The sequence below is a fragment of the Notothenia rossii genome, assembly GCF_949606895.1.
Source record: "Notothenia rossii genome assembly, contig: scaffold_125, whole genome shotgun sequence".
Taxonomy (NCBI): domain Eukaryota; kingdom Metazoa; phylum Chordata; class Actinopteri; order Perciformes; family Nototheniidae; genus Notothenia; species Notothenia rossii.
The window spans coordinates 102,501-124,742 of record NW_027640063.1 but is presented as its reverse complement, the minus strand read 5'-3'; the positions used below and the strand labels follow the sequence as shown (position 1 = coordinate 124,742).

Genomic DNA, 22,242 nt, shown 5'->3' with positions numbered 1-22,242 from the left:
GGGTGCTCCGTACTGCGTTTCACCGGGACCTGGCTCGAAAAACTCGGAACTCTGACTCCAGTGCGGTGTGGCGGTCTCGCCCTGGCCGTCCACCGTGCGCCTCCGGGTACCTGACTCCCCTGCCTCCTCCGGGGGCAGGTGCGAGGGGTTCAATGCCTCCTCCCCCCGCTGCGGCGAAAGCCGGAGCGGGACGGAGCGCCCGGAGGTACTGTTACCCCCACGTTTTGTACCCAAAACTGTCTTGTGAGTTCGTGGCAGAACCATGAAACAAAAAACAATCAATGTATCGGACCCATCGCCAGTCGCGTTGGTGCGGAGGTGGGACCATTTTAACCAGGTGGTAACCCAAGTCCTCCCCTTGGTCCGTGTTCCCTGCATTGAAGCATCGGACCCATGGTTGCAATCAGCAGTTGGCTAACGCATATAAACGGAGAAACAGAAAACCATTTAAATATAATTCATTGTGTGTGTTTTTGGAAGGATGTTGACCGAATGCCCGGTGTGCAGCCTCCGCTATCTGGCTTTGAATAAGCACCTTAAGCACAAACATGCAGTGCGGAACCTGGATGAAAGAGGCATCATTCTTAAAATGGCCAGTGGTAGAATAAATGTTCGGACCAAACCCTGTCCCATCACAGGGTGTTCGTATGCTGGGAGGAAACTACACCGTCATGTAACTCGTGACCACCCTGAGTTCTCCCGAGATGAGGCACATCAGGTCATGGCAAGGCTGAAGCATAGTGTGGCCCTGCAGTTGCTCCATGACCTCCGAGAGACTAATCCCATCATTGGAATGGCTACATCATTGGATATAGACAATGAGGAGGAATACCCGGTGCACCCTCCACCCTTCTCCCCACATACCGAGTGTGACGAAGAGGACTGCATGCAGGTGAGGCTGGACAATGTGGCATTGAGGGCTCAGAAGGATGCCCTCATTGATGAGGTGAAGACCCTGCGCTCCAGGCTAAAACAGGGTCTAAAACCCAGGAAGCAGAATGCCACTGCTGCTCTGCTTGAGGAAGACGAAGAATGTATACGATTTAAGGGCGTAGCAATCCCAAGTACCCCCGACATGAACTCAGTAGCCTCCGGCAGCAATACCCCTCTCAAGACCCCGGTGAAGACTGTCATGCGGTCCATAGAAGCCTCTGCGAGTGAGACCCCCCTCAAGTCTGTGATGCGGTCCCCAGAAGCCTCCGGAAGCAAGACCCCGGTGAAGACTGTCATGCGGTCCGACAAAGCCTCCGGTAGTGAGACCCCGGTGAACACTGTCATGCGGTCCCCAGAAGCCTCCGGAAGCAAGACCCCGGTGAAGACTGTCATGCGGTCCAACAAAGCCTCCGGTAGAGAGACCCCTCTCAAGTCTGTGATGCGGTCCCCAGAAGCCTCCGGAAGCAAGACCCCAGTGAAGACTGTCATGTGGTCCCCAGAAGCCTCCGGTAGTGAGACCCCAGTGAAGACTGTCATGCGGTCCATAGAAGCCTCTGCGAGTGAGATCCCTCTCAAGTCTGTGATGCGGTCCCCAGAAGCCTCCGGAAGCAAGACCCCGATGCAGACTGTCATGCGGTCCGTAGAAGCCTCCTGTAGTGAGACCCCTGTATGCCAGAAGACCCGTGCGTCTGTCTCCAATAAGCTGAAAGCTAATCTGGCTAAGGACTGGCCCTCTTCCCAAAATCAATGGTGCACTGGGAAGGGACTGCGGAATACCATGCGTGAAATCACGTTGCCTAAAAGCATGGAGACGTACATTCAGACATACAGAGGTCATTGTGAGGGTCTTGCACCGACAGTAAAACGGAAAGAGAATTGTATGTCCAATGTCAGCCGGATAAAGAACTTCATAGTATTCATGGCCCATGGTTTTGACCGGCTGTCAGACTGGCTGTTTCTAAAAGACACAAAGAGGGTCCGTGGCTGGAGCAAGTATATTTCAGAGTCGGGCCGGACAGTCACAACATCGCTGTTGTTCCTGAAGACTGTGAACCATTTCCTGAGGTACTTGTCTGCATCAAAGCTCCGGGGGTGCAGGCTCACCCAGTCTGATATGACCCACATCATCAGAGAGGTGAAAGCCAACATTAACGATTTGAAAAAGTCTGTCACTCTCCACCAGTTTAAGGTGAAGAGGGACAAGCTGGATCGTCTGCCGAGCCAGGCGGAGCTTCTCGCCGCCATGGCGGCCGCTGAGAAGCGCATCCCTGATCTCCTTGACCTGATGGCTAGCAATCCGACCACAATCACCCAGTACCTGCTATATGGCTATCTAACCCTCCATTGGAGCCTCCTGTATGGCCACCGTCCGGGTGTGTATGCAAACATGACCAACACGGAGGTCTTTGAGGCGGACAGAAGGGGCACTGCTGAGGGCTACATCATCCACGTGCAGGATCACAAGACTGCCAAGACATTTGGTGAAGCACAGCTGGTGCTTACAATAAAGGAGTTTAGCTGGGTCATGCGGTGGATGGGGATAAAAGAGGGCTTGTCGGGTCCTCAGAATGAATTCTTCCTTTTCACATCGGGGAAGCAGGCTTCCAAGAACCTGAACGCTCACTTGAAGAGGGCTTGGGCTGATGCTGGGCTAGAAACAGCCGTCACCTTCACCATCTTGCGCACTGCCCTGGCTGACAATATCAAGCATCACCAAGATCCAGAAAGCAGGTCGATTCTGGCTAGGTTTATGTGCCACGACGTAAGCACTGCAGACCGGTTCTACGCGAATACGCCTGGAATAAAGGAGGCATTGAAGATCCGCTCCATGTTCAGGGCGGCGGCAGCAGCTGCAGCAGCATCATCATCAGAAGGAGGTCTACCACCGTCAGCTACCTCCGAAGAGGATTCAGGGGCGGAGAGCAGCGATACCTCTTCTTCAGGACCGATTGGTACTCCTGATGAGGGGAAAGGGGCCGTGGACTCAACCTTTTTTCCCCGGTGCACTGTACAAGTTAGACGGCTAATATGGCCCCAAGGCCCCTGTTAATCATGTTGTTATTATGTTTATTTTGTATACTGTTTTTGTAAAATTGGTGTGATAATTAAATAAAAAATAAAAAAAAAACATTAGTATAACCTTGAAGGTTCCCAGGGGCAAATACAGTGCCTGTCATTTTGCAGGATATAATTTAACATGTAACCTCTCCTGGAAATGGACATACTCTGTGCATTTCCAGGAGAGGTTCCATGTTAAATTATATCCTGCAATATCCTCCAAAGAAGGGGTGGTAGTGTCATGAATAAGGCCGAATATGTATGCCGATGTGCGGACGGTAAAGCACCGCAAAATCCACCCCTTTAGGGTAACCAGGGGCATGAAGTTCTGTAGGGTGTGAACATCTGGGTTTAGTCCGAGTGAGGAGTGCTCGAGCGTGGGAGGATGTGTAAGGCAGAGGAGGGTAACAAAAGGTGTGTGCAGGAGCAGGGAGAAAAGAGAAAATAAAAAGACTCAAAGTGTTCCACCTTCCATCAGCAGCAGCAGCAGCAGCAGCGGGCAGGCTCTGTCCGTGGTGCTGAACACCTGCCTGTCTATGTGGAATACAAAAACAAACAAAGACAAACACCTTTAAGGTCACCAGGGGCGTGAGGTTCTGGTTCTGGCGGTGTGCTTGGAGGGGTTTAGTCCGAGTGAGGAGTGCTCGAGCGTGGGAGGATGTGTAAGGCAGAGGAGGGTAACAAAAGGTGTGTGCAGGAGCAGGGAGAAAAGAGAAAATAAAAAGACTCAAAGTGTTCCACCTTCCATCAGCAGCAGCAGCAGCAGCAGCGGGCAGGCTCTGTCCGTGGTGCTGAACACCTGCCTGTCTATGTGGAATACAAAAACAAACAAAGACAAACACCTTTAAGGTCACCAGGGGCGTGAGGTTCTGGTTCTGGCGGTGTGCTTGGAGGGGTTTAGTCCGAGTGAGGAGTGCTCGAGCGTGGGAGGATGTGTAAGGCAGAGGAGGGGAACAAAAAAAAACGAATACAAATAAGTTAAAGTGTGAACCTCCAGCAGGGCAGGTGCTGCTGCTGCTGCTGCTGCTGCTGCTGCTGCTGCTGCTGTGAAGGAGGATGAATATTGATGCTTGTGTTCGGACGGTAAAGCACCGCAAAATCCACCCCCCCTTAAAGGTGACCAGGGGCATGAGATTCTGCAGGGTGTGAACATCTGGGTTTAGTCCGTGGGGGAGTGCTTAAGTCCGGGGGCCCGGGGTCTCACGGTGCACGAGGTTATGGAAGTGCCACTGTTGCCGGAGGTCCTTAGTCCGTCCTTTGGGGCTCTGTCAGGGGCTACAGAGAGGTGGTTTTCCCGGTCCCTCTCCTGGAGGTATGAAATAACCTGAGCTCCATGTGAGGGAGCCGTGCTGGAGCTGCTTAGTCCGTCCTTTGGTGGTCTTTGAGGGGCTAATGAGAGGTGTTTTCCCCGGTCTATTTGATGGAAGTCTGACACGAGCAGAGTGTGCATGCTTTGAAACTAATCCACCCACACTTAGCATGCTATTTTAGGGTATAAATCGTACCTTGTCACCATGTACTGTGCTCCCTGGGACGACGCGCCCTCCTGTGGGGACACATGAGAACTGCACTCAAATCACTTTGTGCTTTTTAAACAGTTTAACATATTTTTTTCCACATTTAAAAAACGCTTTCTGCCCTGGAAATCATTTCTAATCATTATTACCGTTATGGAGGGGCTGCAGGAACACTTTCCCCGCCTTGCAAACATTTATTCCTGGTTCAAATAATCAATTTGTTCCGCCTGCTTTGCGTCAGCACCTCTGCGGCTGTCGGATTAACACAGATGAATGCACTTTTAACACTCACGCAGCCAGAATTCCTGCTCTTTTCCTGGGTTACAAAGTGAGGTGACGCAGCCTGTCCTCTGAGTCTCCCCGCCTCTCATAGACTTATTTCTGGGTAAAAAAAGCCATGTGCTCCGCCCCCTGGATCTCTGCATGTGTGTGTGTGCCTGTGAGTCTGTGGCTACTGTCCACATGCCCGCATTAGGAGGCACTATTTTCGGATACATTTTCTCATTTTCACCACTTTTCATGTTTTTATTATGTATATTGTTATATTATTATTATTATTATTATTATTGTATATATGTATACTGTGTATACTGTTTTTGTAAAAATCATGTGATTATTAAATAAATAATAAAACATGAATATAACCTTGAAGTTTCCCAGGGGCAAATACAGTGCCAGGTGTCAGACTATTTAAACAATGTTTACCCAGGATTCCGACACCTTCCCTGGCTTGTAAAATGCGGTGATGCGCCCTGGAGGTATCAGAGTATTTTAAACAACTTTTCCCCGCCTTTCAAACACTTTTTCCTGGCTTATAGCCTGTCATTTTGCAGGATATAATTTAACATGGAACCTCTCCCAGGGGCAAATACAGTGCCAGGTGTCAGACTATTTAAACAATGTTTACCCAGGATTCCGACACCTTCCCTGGCTTGTAAAATGCGGTGATGCGCCCTGGAGGTATCAGAGTATTTTAAACAACTTTTCCCCGCCTTTCAAACACTTTTTCCTGGCTTATAGCCTGTCATTTTGCAGGATATAATTTAACATGGAACCTCTCCCAGGGGCAAATACAGTGCCAGGTGTCAGACTATTTAAACAATGTTTACCCAGGATTCCGACACCTTCCCTGGCTTGTAAAATGCGGTGATGCGCCCTGGAGGTATCAGAGTATTTTAAACAACTTTTCCCCGCCTTTCAAACACTTTTTCCTGGCTTATAGCCTGTCATTTTGCAGGATATAATTTAACATGGAACCTCTCCTGGAAATGGACATACTCTGCGCATTTCCAGGAGAGGTTCCATGTTAAATGATATCCTGCAAAATGACAGGCAACAACTCTCTTCCAGACGTTTAAAAACACTTTTCCGACTATTTTAAACAACTTTTCCCCGCCTTTCAAACACTTTTTCCTGGCTTATAGCCTGTCATTTTGCAGGATATAATTTAACATGGAACCTCTCCTGGAAATGGACATACTCTGCGCATTTCCAGGAGAGGTTCCATGTTAAATGATATCCTGCAAAATGACAGGCAACAACTCTCTTCCAGACGTTTAAAAACACTTTTCCGACTATTTTAAACAACTTTTCCCCGCCTTTCAAACACTTTTTCCTGGCTTATAGCCTGTCATTTTGCAGGATATAATTTAACATGGAACCTCTCCTGGAAATGGACATACTCTGCGCATTTCCAGGAGAGGTTCCATGTTAAATTATATCCTGCAAAATGACAGGCAACAACTCTCTTCCAGACGTTTAAAAACACTTTTCCGACTATTTTAAACAACTTTTCCCCGCCTTTCAAACACTTTTTCCTGGCTTATAGCCTGTCATTTTGCAGGATATAATTTAACATGGAACCTCTCCTGGAAATGGACATATTCTGTGCATTTCCAGGAGAGGTTACATGTTAAATGATATCCTGCAAAATGACAGGCTACAACTCTCTTCCAGACGTTTAAAAACACTTTCCCCGACCATTTAAACATTATTTATGGCTTGTAAAGTGCGGTGATGAGCCCTGACAGTATCAGACTATTTAAAGGGTTACCAGGAGCATGAGAATATCCTCCACAGAAGGGGTGGTGGTGCCGTGAATAAGGCCGAATATGGATACCGATGTGCCGACGGTAAAGCACCGCAAAATCCACCCCCTTTAGGTTAACCAGGGGCATGGAGTTCTGTAGGGTGTGAACATCTGGGTTTAGTCCGTGGGGGAGTGCTTAAGTCCGGGAGTCCGGGGACTCACGGTGTGCAAGGTTATGGAGGTGCCCATGTCAGGGACACATGCTGGAGGTCTGTGGTCCGTCCTTTGGGGGTCTTGGAGGGGCCACAGAGAGGAGATTTCCCCGGTCTCTGTCCTGGATGAGTGAAATAAACAGAGTCTCCATGTCAGGGACACATGCTGGAGGTCTCTCTCCCGAGAGTGGACGTCCATTGCCTGTAAATTGGTCTAACATTAGGTCTGTCACTTTGGCTAACCGCACCACTGTCTGTCGTCTCCCGCAAGTGGACATCCATTGCGCCTAAATAAGGTTAGGGAATGTTCCGGTATTTGGACAACATTAACATGGGATCACTCCGGTCAATGTACGTACTTCGTCTCACTGGAATATTAATGGCCAGATTGAATACAAAATCGACCCAAATTCTCCGGTCAATGACAGGAGAGTTTTGAAAGTGACAAAACACTGTTCCACACATTTAAAAACACTTAATCAATGTTTACCCAGGATCCATGCACCTTTCCTGGCTTGTAAAATGTGGTGATGCGCCCTGGAGGTAGCGGGTAGGCTCTGTGCGTGGTGCTGAACCCCAGCCTGTCTATGTGGAATACAAAAACAAACAAAGACAAACACCTTTAAGGTCACCAGGGTCGTGAGGTTCTGGTTCTGGCGGTGTGCATGGAGGGGTTTAGTCCGAGTGAGGAGTGCTCGAGCGTGGGAGGATGTGTAAGGCAGAGGAGGGGAACAAAAGGTGTGTGCAGGAGCAGGGAGAAAAGAGAAAATAAAAAGACTCAAAGTGTTCCACCTTCCAGCAGCAGCAGCAGCAGCAGCGGGCCCGCGGTGCTGAACACCTGCCTGTCTATGTGGAGTACAAAAACAAACAAAGACAAACACCTTTAAGGTCACCAGGGTCGTGAGGTTCTGGTTCTGGCGGTGTGCATGGAGGGGTTTGACCTGGCTCCCCGACACAATGCACATAGTCTGGAGCAGCGGAGCAGCGGCTGGGCCGTGTTCCCCCTTCTGTCCATTTGCCTATCAGTTTGTTAACGAAGTGGACAGAGGCTGTTTTTTGCCCCTAAAAGTGACTTTTAATGGTGTTTTTTGTATTTAAATGATGGGTTTTATCTTTCTCCAGGGTCCCCGACGCAATGAAACTAGTCTGGAGCTCGCTGGGGTCCCGCAAAATGCTTTAATCACGATTTTGTCCATTTCCCCATCAGTTTGTTAACGAAGTGGACAGAGGCTGTTTTTTGCCCCAAAAGTGACTTTTAATGGTGTTTTTGGCATTTAAATGATGTGTTTTATCGTTATCCAGGGTCCCCGACACAATGAAACTAGTCTGGAGCTCGCTGGGGTCCCGCAAAATGCTTTAATCACGATTTTGTCCTTTTCCCCATCACTTTGTTAACGAAGTGGACAGAGGCTGTTTTTTGCCCCTAAAAGTGACTTTTAATGGTGTTTTTTGTATTTAAATGATGTGTTTTATATTTCTCCAGGGTCCCCGACACAATGAAACTAGTCTGGAGCTCGCTGGGGTCCCGCAAAATGCTTTAATCACGATTTTGTCCTTTTCCCCATCACTTTGTTAACGAAGTGGACAGAGGCTGTTTTTTGCCCCTAAAAGTGACTTTTAATGGTGTTTTTGGCATTTAAATGATGTGTTTTATCTTTCTCCAGGGTCCCCGACGCAATGCACATAGTCTGGAGCTCGCTGGGGTCCCGCAAAATGCTTTAATCACGATTTTGTCCTTTTCCCCATCACTTTGTTAACGAAGTGGACAGAGGCTGTTTTTTGCCCCTAAAAGTGACTTTTAATGGTGTTTTTGGCATTTAAATGATGGGTCTTATCATTATCCAGGGTCCCCGACACAATGAAACTAGTCTGGAGCTCGCTGGGGTCCCGCAAAATGCTTTAATCACGATTTGGTCCTTTTCCCCATCACTTTGTTAACGAAGTGGACAGAGGCTGTTTTTTGCCCCTAAAAGTGACTTTTAATGGTGTTTTTGGCATTTAAATTATGTGTTTTATCATTATCCAGGGTCCCCGACACAATGAAACTAGTCTGGAGCTCGCTGGGGTCCCGCAAAATGCTTTAATCACGATTTTGTCCTTTTCCCCATCACTTTGTTAACGAAGTGGACAGAGGCTGTTTTTTGCCCCTAAAAGTGACTTTTAATGGTGTTTTTTGTATTTAAATGATGTGTTTTATCTTTCTCCAGGGTCCCCGACGCAATGCACATAGTCTGGAGCTCGCTGGGGTCCCGCAAAATGCTTTAATCACGATTTGGTCCATTTCCCCATCACTTTGTTAACGAAGTGGACAGAGGCTGTTTTTTGCCCCTAAAAGTGACTTTTAATGGTGTTTTTGGCATTTAAATGATGGGTTTTATCTTTCTCCAGGGTCCCCGACGCAATGCACATAGTCTGGAGCTCGCTGGGGTCCCGCAAAATGCTTTAATCACGATTTTGTCCTTTTCCCCATCACTTTGTTAACGAAGTGGACAGAGGCTGTTTTTTGCCCCTAAAAGTGACTTTTAATGGTGTTTTTGGCATTTAAATGATGTGTTTTATCATTATCCAGGGTCCCCGACACAATGAAACTAGTCTGGAGCTCGCTGGGGTCCCGCAAAATGCTTTAATCACGATTTTGTCCTTTTCCCCATCACTTTGTTAACGAAGTGGACAGAGACTGTTTTTTGCCCCTAAAAGTGACTTTTAATGGTGTTTTTGGCATTTAAATGATGGGTTTTATATTTCTCCAGGGTCCCCGACACAATGAAACTAGTCTGGAGCTCGCTGGGGTCCCGCAAAATGCTTTAATCACGATTTTGTCCTTTTCCCCATCACTTTGTTAACGAAGTGGACAGAGGCTGTTTTTTGCCCCTAAAAGTGACTTTTAATGGTGTTTTTGGCATTTAAATGATGGGTCTTATCATTATCCAGGGTCCCCGACACAATGAAACTAGTCTGGAGCTCGCTGGGGTCCCGCAAAATGCTTTAATCACGATTTGGTCCTTTTCCCCATCACTTTGTTAACGAAGTGGACAGAGGCTGTTTTTTGCCCCTAAAAGTGACTTTTAATGGTGTTTTTGGCATTTAAATGATGGGTTTTATATTTCTCCAGGGTCCCCGACACAATGAAACTAGTCTGGAGCTCGCTGGGGTCCCGCAAAATGCTTTAATCACGATTTGGTCCTTTTCCCCATCACTTTGTTAACGAAGTGGACAGAGGCTGTTTTTTGCCCCTAAAAGTGACTTTTAATGGTGTTTTTGGCATTTAAATGATGGGTCTTATCATTATCCAGGGTCCCCGACACAATGAAACTAGTCTGGAGCTCGCTGGGGTCCCGCAAAATGCTTTAATCACGATTTTGTCCTTTTCCCCATCACTTTGTTAACGAAGTGGACAGAGGCTGTTTTTTGCCCCTAAAAGTGACTTTTAATGGTGTTTTTTGTATTTAAATGATGTGTTTTATCTTTCTCCAGGGTCCCCGACGCAATGCACATAGTCTGGAGCTCGCTGGGGTCCCGCAAAATGCTTTAATCACGATTTTGTCCTTTTCCCCATCACTTTGTTAACGAAGTGGACAGAGGCTGTTTTTTGCCCCTAAAAGTGACTTTTAATGGTGTTTTTGGCATTTAAATGATGGGTTTTATATTTCTCCAGGGTCCCCGACACAATGAAACTAGTCTGGAGCTCGCTGGGGTCCCGCAAAATGCTTTAATCACGATTTGGTCCTTTTCCCCATCACTTTGTTAACGAAGTGGACAGAGGCTGTTTTTTGCCCCTAAAAGTGACTTTTAATGGTGTTTTTGGCATTTAAATGATGGGTCTTATCATTATCCAGGGTCCCCGACACAATGAAACTAGTCTGGAGCTCGCTGGGGTCCCGCAAAATGCTTTAATCACGATTTTGTCCTTTTCCCCATCACTTTGTTAACGAAGTGGACAGAGGCTGTTTTTTGCCCCTAAAAGTGACTTTTAATGGTGTTTTTGGCATTTAAATGATGGGTCTTATCATTATCCAGGGTCCCCGACACAATGAAACTAGTCTGGAGCTCGCTGGGGTCCCGCAAAATGCTTTAATCACGATTTGGTCCATTTCCCCATCACTTTGTTAACGAAGTGGACAGAGGCTGTTTTTTGCCCCTAAAAGTGACTTTTAATGGTGTTTTTGGCATTTAAATGATGGGTTTTATCATTATCCAGGGTCCCCGACGCAATGCACATAGTCTGGAGCTCGCTGGGGTCCTGCAAAATGCTTTAATCACGATTTTGTACTTTTCCCCATCACTTTGTTAACGAAGTGGACAGAGGCTGTTTTTTGCCCCTAAAAGTGACTTTTAATGGTGTTTTTGGCATTTAAATGATGTGTTTTATCATTATCCAGGGTCCCCGACACAATGAAACTAGTCTGGAGCTCGCTGGGGTCCCGCAAAATGCTTTAATCACGATTTGGTCCATTTCCCCATCACTTTGTTAACGAAGTGGACAGAGGCTGTTTTTTGCCCCTAAAAGTGACTTTTAATGGTGTTTTTGGCATTTAAATGATGGGTTTTATCTTTCTCCAGGGTCCCCGACGCAATGCACATAGTCTGGAGCTCGCTGGGGTCCCGCAAAATGCTTTAATCACGATTTTGTCCTTTTCCCCATCACTTTGTTAACGAAGTGGACAGAGGCTGTTTTTTGCCCCTAAAAGTGACTTTTAATGGTGTTTTTGGCATTTAAATGATGTGTTTTATCATTATCCAGGGTCCCCGACACAATGAAACTAGTCTGGAGCTCGCTGGGGTCCCGCAAAATGCTTTAATCACGATTTTGTCCTTTTCCCCATCACTTTGTTAACGAAGTGGACAGAGGCTGTTTTTTGCCCCTAAAAGTGACTTTTAATGGTGTTTTTGGCATTTAAATGATGGGTCTTATCATTATCCAGGGTCCCCGACACAATGAAACTAGTCTGGAGCTCGCTGGGGTCCCGCAAAATGCTTTAATCACGATTTTGTCCTTTTCCCCATCACTTTGTTAACGAAGTGGACAGAGGCTGTTTTTTGCCCCTAAAAGTGACTTTTAATGGTGTTTTTTGTATTTAAATGATGTGTTTTATCTTTCTCCAGGGTCCCCGACGCAATGCACATAGTCTGGAGCTCGCTGGGGTCCCGCAAATGCTTTAATCAGGCGTTTTAACACTTTTCCCCACGAAAATGATTTTTAATTATTTTTTGGGGGCTATATAAATCAAATTCCGGTTGATGCCGAGCACAATCGTACCTTTTACTATTTTAATGTATTTGCATGATATATCTTTGGGCGATAAAAGCGACATATTTGGATGACTTTGTCAGTTTATGGAGCTTATCCCACAAATCCCGGATGATCCGGGCCAAATTTGGGAGCTCATAGGCAGCCTGCCATAGGCCCCCACCCGTGGAATGAAAAAAAAATGAAAGAAAACGGTCAATTATATGTTAAAATAATCAAAAACTGAACTTTTAAAATTACATGGGAGAGGGGATCTGAAAAATTGGAGAAGGGGAAAAGTGTTCGGCGCTTCGGGACGAAGCGCCGAACACTTTTCCCCTACCCCGTTGCAAGGTACAACGGAGAGGGGAATCCAGACTTCCCCTCCTCCGTTGTAAAAAACCGTTCATGTTTTACAAGCTACCTTCTGCACGAAATCGGAAACCCGGTTTTTGAGAGGACTCAGAAAAAAAACGGCTGTGTAACTTCATGGAGGAATTCATCCGCTGTATGTGCACTTTGGCTCGGATACATTTTGTTGCCTGGAGACCCCCCAGCATGGTTCTTACCAAACTTAAAGTTTTTGAACTGGGCTCTGGAGGAAGGTAAGGGGAGTTGACAGGGGACTCAATCCGCCTCATGAGGCACTATTTTCGGATACATTTCAACACTTTTAGCCCTTTTTCATGGTTCTCCAAAAAATAACTCTGACTTTTTCAGAGTGTGGAGGAAGGTGAGGGGAGTTGACAGGGGACTTTATCCGCCTTATGGGGCACTATTCTCGGATACATTTCAACACTTTTAGCCCTTTTTGATGGTTCTCCAAAAAATAACTCTGACTTTTTCAGAGTGTGGAGGAAGGTGAGGGGAGTTGACAGGGGACTTTATCCGCCTTATGGGGCACTATTCTCGGATACATTTCAACACTTTTAGCCCTTTTTGATGGTTCTCCAAAAAATAACTCTGACTTTTTCAGAGTGTGGAGGAAGGTGAGGGGAGTTGACAGGGGACTTTATCCGCCTTATGGGGCACTATTCCCGGATACATTTCAACACTTTTAGCCCTTTTTGATGGTTCTCCAAAAAATAACTCTGACTTTTTCAGAGTGTGGAGGAAGGTGAGGGGAGTTGACAGGGGACTTTATCCGCCTTATGGGGCACTATTCCCGGATACATTTCAACACTTTTAGCCCTTTTTGATGGTTCTCCAAAAAATAACTCTGACTTTTTCAGAGTGTGGAGGAAGGTGAGGGGAGTTGACAGGGGACTTTATCCGCCTTATGGGGCACTATTCTCGGATACATTTCAACACTTTTAGCCCTTTTTGATGGTTCTCCAAAAAATAACTCTGACTTTTTCAGAGTGTGGAGGAAGGTGAGGGGAGTTGACAGGGGACTTTATCCGCCTTATGGGGCACTATTCCCGGATACATTTCAACACTTTTAGCCCTTTTTGATGGTTCTCCAAAAAATAACTCTGACTTTTTCAGAGTGTGGAGGAAGGTGAGGGGAGTTGACAGGGGACTTTACCCGCCTTATGGGGCACTATTCCCGGATACATTTCAACACTTTTAGCCCTTTTTGATGGTTCTCCAAAAAATAACTCTGACTTTTTCAGAGTGTGGAGGAAGGTGAGGGGAGTTGACAGGGGACTTTATCCGCCTTATGGGGCACTATTCCCGGATACATTTCAACACTTTTAGCCCTTTTTGATGGTTCTCCAAAAAATAACTCTGACTTTTTCAGAGTGTGGAGGAAGGTGAGGGGAGTTGACAGGGGACTTTACCCGCCTTATGGGGCACTATTCCCGGATACATTTTTTCATTTTCACCCATTTTTGATGGTTCTCCAAAAAGACAAGTTAGTCTTTTTTCTTCCCCCTTCCTCTTCTGATTTCTCACTGATCGAATGGCAAACGCGACCCGCCATCGGAGGGCCTCCGCCGGCCCGGCCTCGTGCCGGTGCTCTGGCGGTCGGTTCCTCCGAACTGCGGGTTCGACTCTGATGGCCGGGAGGGACGAGGGAAACGTCGGGGGGGTCTGCTGGAGGCTCCTGCTGGAGTCTTGCGTTCACTGGGACCTGGCTCGAAAAACTCGAAACCCTGACTCCAGTGCGGTGTTGCGGCCATGCGCCTCCGGGTACCAGACTCCCCTGCCTCCTCCGTGTTGCGTGGGCTGCGTGGGGGTAACCCTGCGTGTCCGTTACCCTGCGTGTCTCTTACCTCCCAGGCCGACCGATATGAAGCGTTTCCAAGACGAACCGTCTGACTCAGGGGTCCCACCACAGGTTCCGTAGCGGGGTGGAAGTTCCACCTCCCCTCTTTGCCGCGGAATGCAAAACAAACACCTGTTTCTCTCATCCTCCACTGTGGCATAGCGGCCTTAGTCGGCTGTGGCATTCAGCAATTGGCCTTGCTCCGGGCACAGGACCCTACTTCATCAAACTACCTATTTGATCCTGCGTAACAACCACATATATGCTTGTCTGCAAAGACATTGATCGAATGGCAAACGTGACCCGCCATCGGAGGGCCTCCGCCGGCCCGGCCTCGTGCCGGTGCTCTGGCGGTCGGTTCCTCCGAACTGCGGGTTCGACTCTGATGGCCGGGAGGGACGAGGGAAACGTCGGGGGGGTCTGCTGGAGGCTCCGGGCACAGGACCCTACTTCATCAAACTACCTATTTGATCCTGCGTAACAACCACATATATGCTTGTCTGCAAAGACATTGATCGAATGGCAAACGTGACCCGCCATCGGAGGGCCTCCGCCGGCCCGGCCTCGTGCCGGTGCTCTGGCGGTCGGTTCCTCCGAACTGCGGGTTCGACTCTGATGGCCGGGAGGGACGGGGGAAACGTCGGGGGGGGTCTGCTGGAGGCTCCTGCTGGAGTCTTGCGTTCACTGGGACCTGGCTCGAAAAACTCGAAACCCTGACTCCAGTGCGGTGTTGCGGCCATGCGCCTCCGGGTACCAGACTCCCCTGCCTCCTCCGTGTTGCGTGGGCTGCGTGGGGGTAACCCTGCGTGTCCGTTACCCTGCGTGTCTCTTACCTCCCAGGCCGACCGATATGAAGCGTTTCCAAGACGAACCGTCTGACTCAGGGGTCCCACCACAGGTTCCGTAGCGGGGTGGAAGTTCCACCTCCCCTCTTTGCCGCGGAATGCAAAACAAACACCTGTTTCTCTCATCCTCCACTGTGGCATAGCGGCCTTAGTCGGCTGCGGCATTCAGCAATTGGCCTTGCTCCGGGCACAGGACACTACTTCATCAAACTACCTATTTGATCCTGCGTAACAACCACATATATGCTTGTCTGCAAAGACATTGATCGAATGGCAAACGTGACCCGCCATCGGAGGGCCTCCGCCGGCCCGGCCTCGTGCCGGTGCTCTGGCGGTCGGTTCCTCCGAACTGCGGGTTCGACTCTGATGGCCGGGAGGGACGAGGGAAACGTCGGGGGGGTCTGCTGGAGGCTCCGGGCACAGGACCCTACTTCATCAAACTACCTATTTGATCCTGCGTAACAACCACATATATGCTTGTCTGCAAAGACATTGATCGAATGGCAAACGTGACCCGCCATCGGAGGGCCTCCGCCGGCCCGGCCTCGTGCCGGTGCTCTGGCGGTCGGTTCCTCCGAACTGCGGGTTCGACTCTGATGGCCGGGAGGGACGGGGGAAACGTCGGGGGGGTCTGCTGGAGGCTCCTGCTGGAGTCTTGCGTTCACTGGGACCTGGCTCGAAAAACTCGAAACCCTGACTCCAGTGCGGTGTTGCGGCCATGCGCCTCCGGGTACCAGACTCCCCTGCCTCCTCCGTGTTGCGTGGGCTGCGTGGGGGTAACCCTGCGTGTCCGTTACCCTGCGTGTCTCTTACCTCCCAGGCCGACCGATATGAAGCGTTTCCAAGACGAACCGTCTGACTCAGGGGTCCCACCACAGGTTCCGTAGCGGGGTGGAAGTTCCACCTCCCCTCTTTGCCGCGGAATGCAAAACAAACACCTGTTTCTCTCATCCTCCACTGTGGCATAGCGGCCTTAGTCGGCTGCGGCATTCAGCAATTGGCCTTGCTCCGGGCACAGGACCCTACTTCATCAAACTACCTATTTGATCCTGCGTAACAACCACATATATGCTTGTCTGCAAAGACATTGATCGAATGGCAAACGTGACCCGCCATCGGAAGGCCTCCGCCGGCCCGGCTTCGTGCCGGTGCTCTGGCGGTCGGTTCTTCCAAACTGCGGGTTTGACTCTGCTCCTGGGAGCACATATGCTTGTCTGCAAAGAGGGACATGCCTGGTCCCGCCCAGGTGTTCTTCTACGGCTAGTGTCCAGCCAGCTGCGGTATCATCAACTTTGACCCGCCATCGGAGGGCCTCCTCCCCGGGTCCAGCTTCCGGTGCTAGGCGGTCGGTTCCTCCAAACTGTGTGATTGACTCTGCTCCTGGGAGCACATATGCTTGTCTGCAAAGAGGGACATGCCTGGTCCCGCCCAGGTGTTCTTCTACGGCTAGTGTCCAGCCAGCTGCGGTATCATCAACTTTGACCCGCCATCGGAGGGCCTCCTCCCCGGGTCCAGCTTCCGGTGCTAGGCGGTCGGTTCCTCCAAACTGTGTGATTGACTCTGCTCCTGGGAGCACATATGCTTGTCTGCAAAGAGGGACATGCCTGGTCCCGCCCAGGTGTTCTTCTACGGCTAGTGTCCAGCCAGCTGCGGTATCATCAACTTTGACCCGCCATCGGAGGGCCTCCTCCCCGGGTCCAGCTTCCGGTGCTAGGCGGTCGGTTCCTCCAAACTGTGTGATTGACTCTGCTCCTGGGAGCACATATGCTTGTCTGCAAAGAGGGACATGCCTGGTCCCGCCCAGGTGTTCTTCTACGGCTAGTGTCCAGCCAGCTGCGGTATCATCAACTTTGACCCGCCATCGGAGGGCCTCCTCCCCGGGTCCAGCTTCCGGTGCTAGGCGGTCGGTTCCTCCAAACTGTGTGATTGACTCTGCTCCTGGGAGCACATATGCTTGTCTGCAAAGAGGGACATGCCTGGTCCCGCCCAGGTGTTCTTCTACGGCTAGTGTCCAGCCAGCTGCGGTATCATCAACTTTGACCCGCCATCGGAGGGCCTCCTCCCCGGGTCCAGCTTCCGGTGCTTGGCGGTCGGTTCATCCAAACTACGGGTAATCCTGGAGCGGACATAAACAAAGAATGATATTTTACAGGACATGATGGATATGTGTTTTTTCCAGGCTTTTTGGAAATAAACCAAATGTGATTTTGCAGTGCATGATATAGCTCATTTTACCCATGTGATGTTGTGCAGTACATTACTGAGCTCATTTAACGATATTGGTCTACCAGGTGAAGTGGGATGCTGCCATTTCCCAACTGGTCTCCGGAGGAATATAAGGAGAGTTGACAGGGGACTCTGCCCAGTGCTCATGAACCAAATGAGGGGTGTGTTAGAGGGGAAAGGCTCTGGCTGTTTCTGCAGCCTCTGCATCTACCTTCTCTCCCCACCCCGATACCAGCGCGTGCCTGCTGTAAAAGGCAGGTGCACGGGCTCTCACTTCCACTAACTCTGAGCCTGGCTCCCGAGCAGCACGTTCTCCCCGGCAGTCCGCCAGCAGATGAAAAACACCCACCTCTCCGCCTCTTCCGAGGGACGAGGGAACCGCGCGGGGGGGTCTGCTGGAGGTTCCTGCCGGGTGCTCCGTACTGCGTTTCACCGGGACCTGGCTCGAAAAACTCGGAACTCTGACTCCAGTGCGGTGTGGCGGTCTCGCCCTGGCCGTCCACCGTGCGCCTCCGGGTACCTGACTCCCCTGCCTCCTCCGGGGGCAGGTGCGAGGGGTTCAATGCCTCCTCCCCCCGCTGCGGCGAAAGCCGGAGCGGGACGGAGCGCCCGGAGGTACTGTTACCCCCACGTTTTGTACCCAAAACTGTCTTGTGAGTTCGTGGCAGAACCATGAAACAAAAAACAATCAATGTATCGGACCCATCGCCAGTCGCGTTGGTGCGGAGGTGGGACCATTTTAACCAGGTGGTAACCCAAGTCCTCCCCTTGGTCCGTGTTCCCTGCATTGAAGCATCGGACCCATGGTTGCAATCAGCAGTTGGCTAACGCATATAAACGGAGAAACAGAAAACCATTTAAATATAATTCATTGTGTGTGTTTTTGGAAGGATGTTGACCGAATGCCCGGTGTGCAGCCTCCGCTATCTGGCTTTGAATAAGCACCTTAAGCACAAACATGCAGTGCGGAACCTGGATGAAAGAGGCATCATTCTTAAAATGGCCAGTGGTAGAATAAATGTTCGGACCAAACCCTGTCCCATCACAGGGTGTTCGTATGCTGGGAGGAAACTACACCGTCATGTAACTCGTGACCACCCTGAGTTCTCCCGAGATGAGGCACATCAGGTCATGGCAAGGCTGAAGCATAGTGTGGCCCTGCAGTTGCTCCATGACCTCCGAGAGACTAATCCCATCATTGGAATGGCTACATCATTGGATATAGACAATGAGGAGGAATACCCGGTGCACCCTCCACCCTTCTCCCCACATACCGAGTGTGACGAAGAGGACTGCATGCAGGTGAGGCTGGACAATGTGGCATTGAGGGCTCAGAAGGATGCCCTCATTGATGAGGTGAAGACCCTGCGCTCCAGGCTAAAACAGGGTCTAAAACCCAGGAAGCAGAATGCCACTGCTGCTCTGCTTGAGGAAGACGAAGAATGTATACGATTTAAGGGCGTAGCAATCCCAAGTACCCCCGACATGAACTCAGTAGCCTCCGGCAGCAATACCCCTCTCAAGACCCCGGTGAAGACTGTCATGCGGTCCATAGAAGCCTCTGCGAGTGAGACCCCCCTCAAGTCTGTGATGCGGTCCCCAGAAGCCTCCGGAAGCAAGACCCCGGTGAAGACTGTCATGCGGTCCGACAAAGCCTCCGGTAGTGAGACCCCGGTGAACACTGTCATGCGGTCCCCAGAAGCCTCCGGAAGCAAGACCCCGGTGAAGACTGTCATGCGGTCCAACAAAGCCTCCGGTAGAGAGACCCCTCTCAAGTCTGTGATGCGGTCCCCAGAAGCCTCCGGAAGCAAGACCCCAGTGAAGACTGTCATGTGGTCCCCAGAAGCCTCCGGTAGTGAGACCCCAGTGAAGACTGTCATGCGGTCCATAGAAGCCTCTGCGAGTGAGATCCCTCTCAAGTCTGTGATGCGGTCCCCAGAAGCCTCCGGAAGCAAGACCCCGATGCAGACTGTCATGCGGTCCGTAGAAGCCTCCTGTAGTGAGACCCCTGTATGCCAGAAGACCCGTGCGTCTGTCTCCAATAAGCTGAAAGCTAATCTGGCTAAGGACTGGCCCTCTTCCCAAAATCAATGGTGCACTGGGAAGGGACTGCGGAATACCATGCGTGAAATCACGTTGCCTAAAAGCATGGAGACGTACATTCAGACATACAGAGGTCATTGTGAGGGTCTTGCACCGACAGTAAAACGGAAAGAGAATTGTATGTCCAATGTCAGCCGGATAAAGAACTTCATAGTATTCATGGCCCATGGTTTTGACCGGCTGTCAGACTGGCTGTTTCTAAAAGACACAAAGAGGGTCCGTGGCTGGAGCAAGTATATTTCAGAGTCGGGCCGGACAGTCACAACATCGCTGTTGTTCCTGAAGACTGTGAACCATTTCCTGAGGTACTTGTCTGCATCAAAGCTCCGGGGGTGCAGGCTCACCCAGTCTGATATGACCCACATCATCAGAGAGGTGAAAGCCAACATTAACGATTTGAAAAAGTCTGTCACTCTCCACCAGTTTAAGGTGAAGAGGGACAAGCTGGATCGTCTGCCGAGCCAGGCGGAGCTTCTCGCCGCCATGGCGGCCGCTGAGAAGCGCATCCCTGATCTCCTTGACCTGATGGCTAGCAATCCGACCACAATCACCCAGTACCTGCTATATGGCTATCTAACCCTCCATTGGAGCCTCCTGTATGGCCACCGTCCGGGTGTGTATGCAAACATGACCAACACGGAGGTCTTTGAGGCGGACAGAAGGGGCACTGCTGAGGGCTACATCATCCACGTGCAGGATCACAAGACTGCCAAGACATTTGGTGAAGCACAGCTGGTGCTTACAATAAAGGAGTTTAGCTGGGTCATGCGGTGGATGGGGATAAAAGAGGGCTTGTCGGGTCCTCAGAATGAATTCTTCCTTTTCACATCGGGGAAGCAGGCTTCCAAGAACCTGAACGCTCACTTGAAGAGGGCTTGGGCTGATGCTGGGCTAGAAACAGCCGTCACCTTCACCATCTTGCGCACTGCCCTGGCTGACAATATCAAGCATCACCAAGATCCAGAAAGCAGGTCGATTCTGGCTAGGTTTATGTGCCACGACGTAAGCACTGCAGACCGGTTCTACGCGAATACGCCTGGAATAAAGGAGGCATTGAAGATCCGCTCCATGTTCAGGGCGGCGGCAGCAGCTGCAGCAGCATCATCATCAGAAGGAGGTCTACCACCGTCAGCTACCTCCGAAGAGGATTCAGGGGCGGAGAGCAGCGATACCTCTTCTTCAGGACCGATTGGTACTCCTGATGAGGGGAAAGGGGCCGTGGACTCAACCTTTTTTCCCCGGTGCACTGTACAAGTTAGACGGCTAATATGGCCCCAAGGCCCCTGTTAATCATGTTGTTATTATGTTTATTTTGTATACTGTTTTTGTAAAATTGGTGTGATAATTAAATAAAAAATAAAAAAAAAACATTAGTATAACCTTGAAGGTTCCCAGGGGCAAATACAGTGCCTGTCATTTTGCAGGATATAATTTAACATGTAACCTCTCCTGGAAATGGACATACTCTGTGCATTTCCAGGAGAGGTTCCATGTTAAATTATATCCTGCAATATCCTCCAAAGAAGGGGTGGTAGTGTCATGAATAAGGCCGAATATGTATGCCGATGTGCGGACGGTAAAGCACCGCAAAATCCACCCCTTTAGGGTAACCAGGGGCATGAAGTTCTGTAGGGTGTGAACATCTGGGTTTAGTCCGAGTGAGGAGTGCTCGAGCGTGGGAGGATGTGTAAGGCAGAGGAGGGTAACAAAAGGTGTGTGCAGGAGCAGGGAGAAAAGAGAAAATAAAAAGACTCAAAGTGTTCCACCTTCCATCAGCAGCAGCAGCAGCAGCAGCGGGCAGGCTCTGTCCGTGGTGCTGAACACCTGCCTGTCTATGTGGAATACAAAAACAAACAAAGACAAACACCTTTAAGGTCACCAGGGGCGTGAGGTTCTGGTTCTGGCGGTGTGCTTGGAGGGGTTTAGTCCGAGTGAGGAGTGCTCGAGCGTGGGAGGATGTGTAAGGCAGAGGAGGGTAACAAAAGGTGTGTGCAGGAGCAGGGAGAAAAGAGAAAATAAAAAGACTCAAAGTGTTCCACCTTCCATCAGCAGCAGCAGCAGCAGCAGCGGGCAGGCTCTGTCCGTGGTGCTGAACACCTGCCTGTCTATGTGGAATACAAAAACAAACAAAGACAAACACCTTTAAGGTCACCAGGGGCGTGAGGTTCTGGTTCTGGCGGTGTGCTTGGAGGGGTTTAGTCCGAGTGAGGAGTGCTCGAGCGTGGGAGGATGTGTAAGGCAGAGGAGGGGAACAAAAAAAAACGAATACAAATAAGTTAAAGTGTGAACCTCCAGCAGGGCAGGTGCTGCTGCTGCTGCTGCTGCTGCTGCTGCTGCTGCTGCTGTGAAGGAGGATGAATATTGATGCTTGTGTTCGGACGGTAAAGCACCGCAAAATCCACCCCCCCTTAAAGGTGACCAGGGGCATGAGATTCTGCAGGGTGTGAACATCTGGGTTTAGTCCGTGGGGGAGTGCTTAAGTCCGGGGGCCCGGGGTCTCACGGTGCACGAGGTTATGGAAGTGCCACTGTTGCCGGAGGTCCTTAGTCCGTCCTTTGGGGCTCTGTCAGGGGCTACAGAGAGGTGGTTTTCCCGGTCCCTCTCCTGGAGGTATGAAATAACCTGAGCTCCATGTGAGGGAGCCGTGCTGGAGCTGCTTAGTCCGTCCTTTGGTGGTCTTTGAGGGGCTAATGAGAGGTGTTTTCCCCGGTCTATTTGATGGAAGTCTGACACGAGCAGAGTGTGCATGCTTTGAAACTAATCCACCCACACTTAGCATGCTATTTTAGGGTATAAATCGTACCTTGTCACCATGTACTGTGCTCCCTGGGACGACGCGCCCTCCTGTGGGGACACATGAGAACTGCACTCAAATCACTT

At 50.0% G+C, this 22,242-nt stretch overlaps 1 long non-coding RNA gene across 1 annotated transcript in view; it reads left to right on the top strand.

Annotated features, from left to right (window-relative positions):
* The first annotated feature begins 6,901 nt into the window (after positions 1 to 6,901).
* LOC307027129 overlaps positions 6,902 to 22,242 on the top strand; it is a 44,400-nt gene continuing 29,059 nt past the window's right edge. The window contains exon 1 of the long non-coding RNA XR_013804546.1: positions 6,902 to 7,045. This is a non-coding gene — a long non-coding RNA (uncharacterized lncRNA). The remainder of the gene's footprint in view (positions 7,046 to 22,242) is intronic.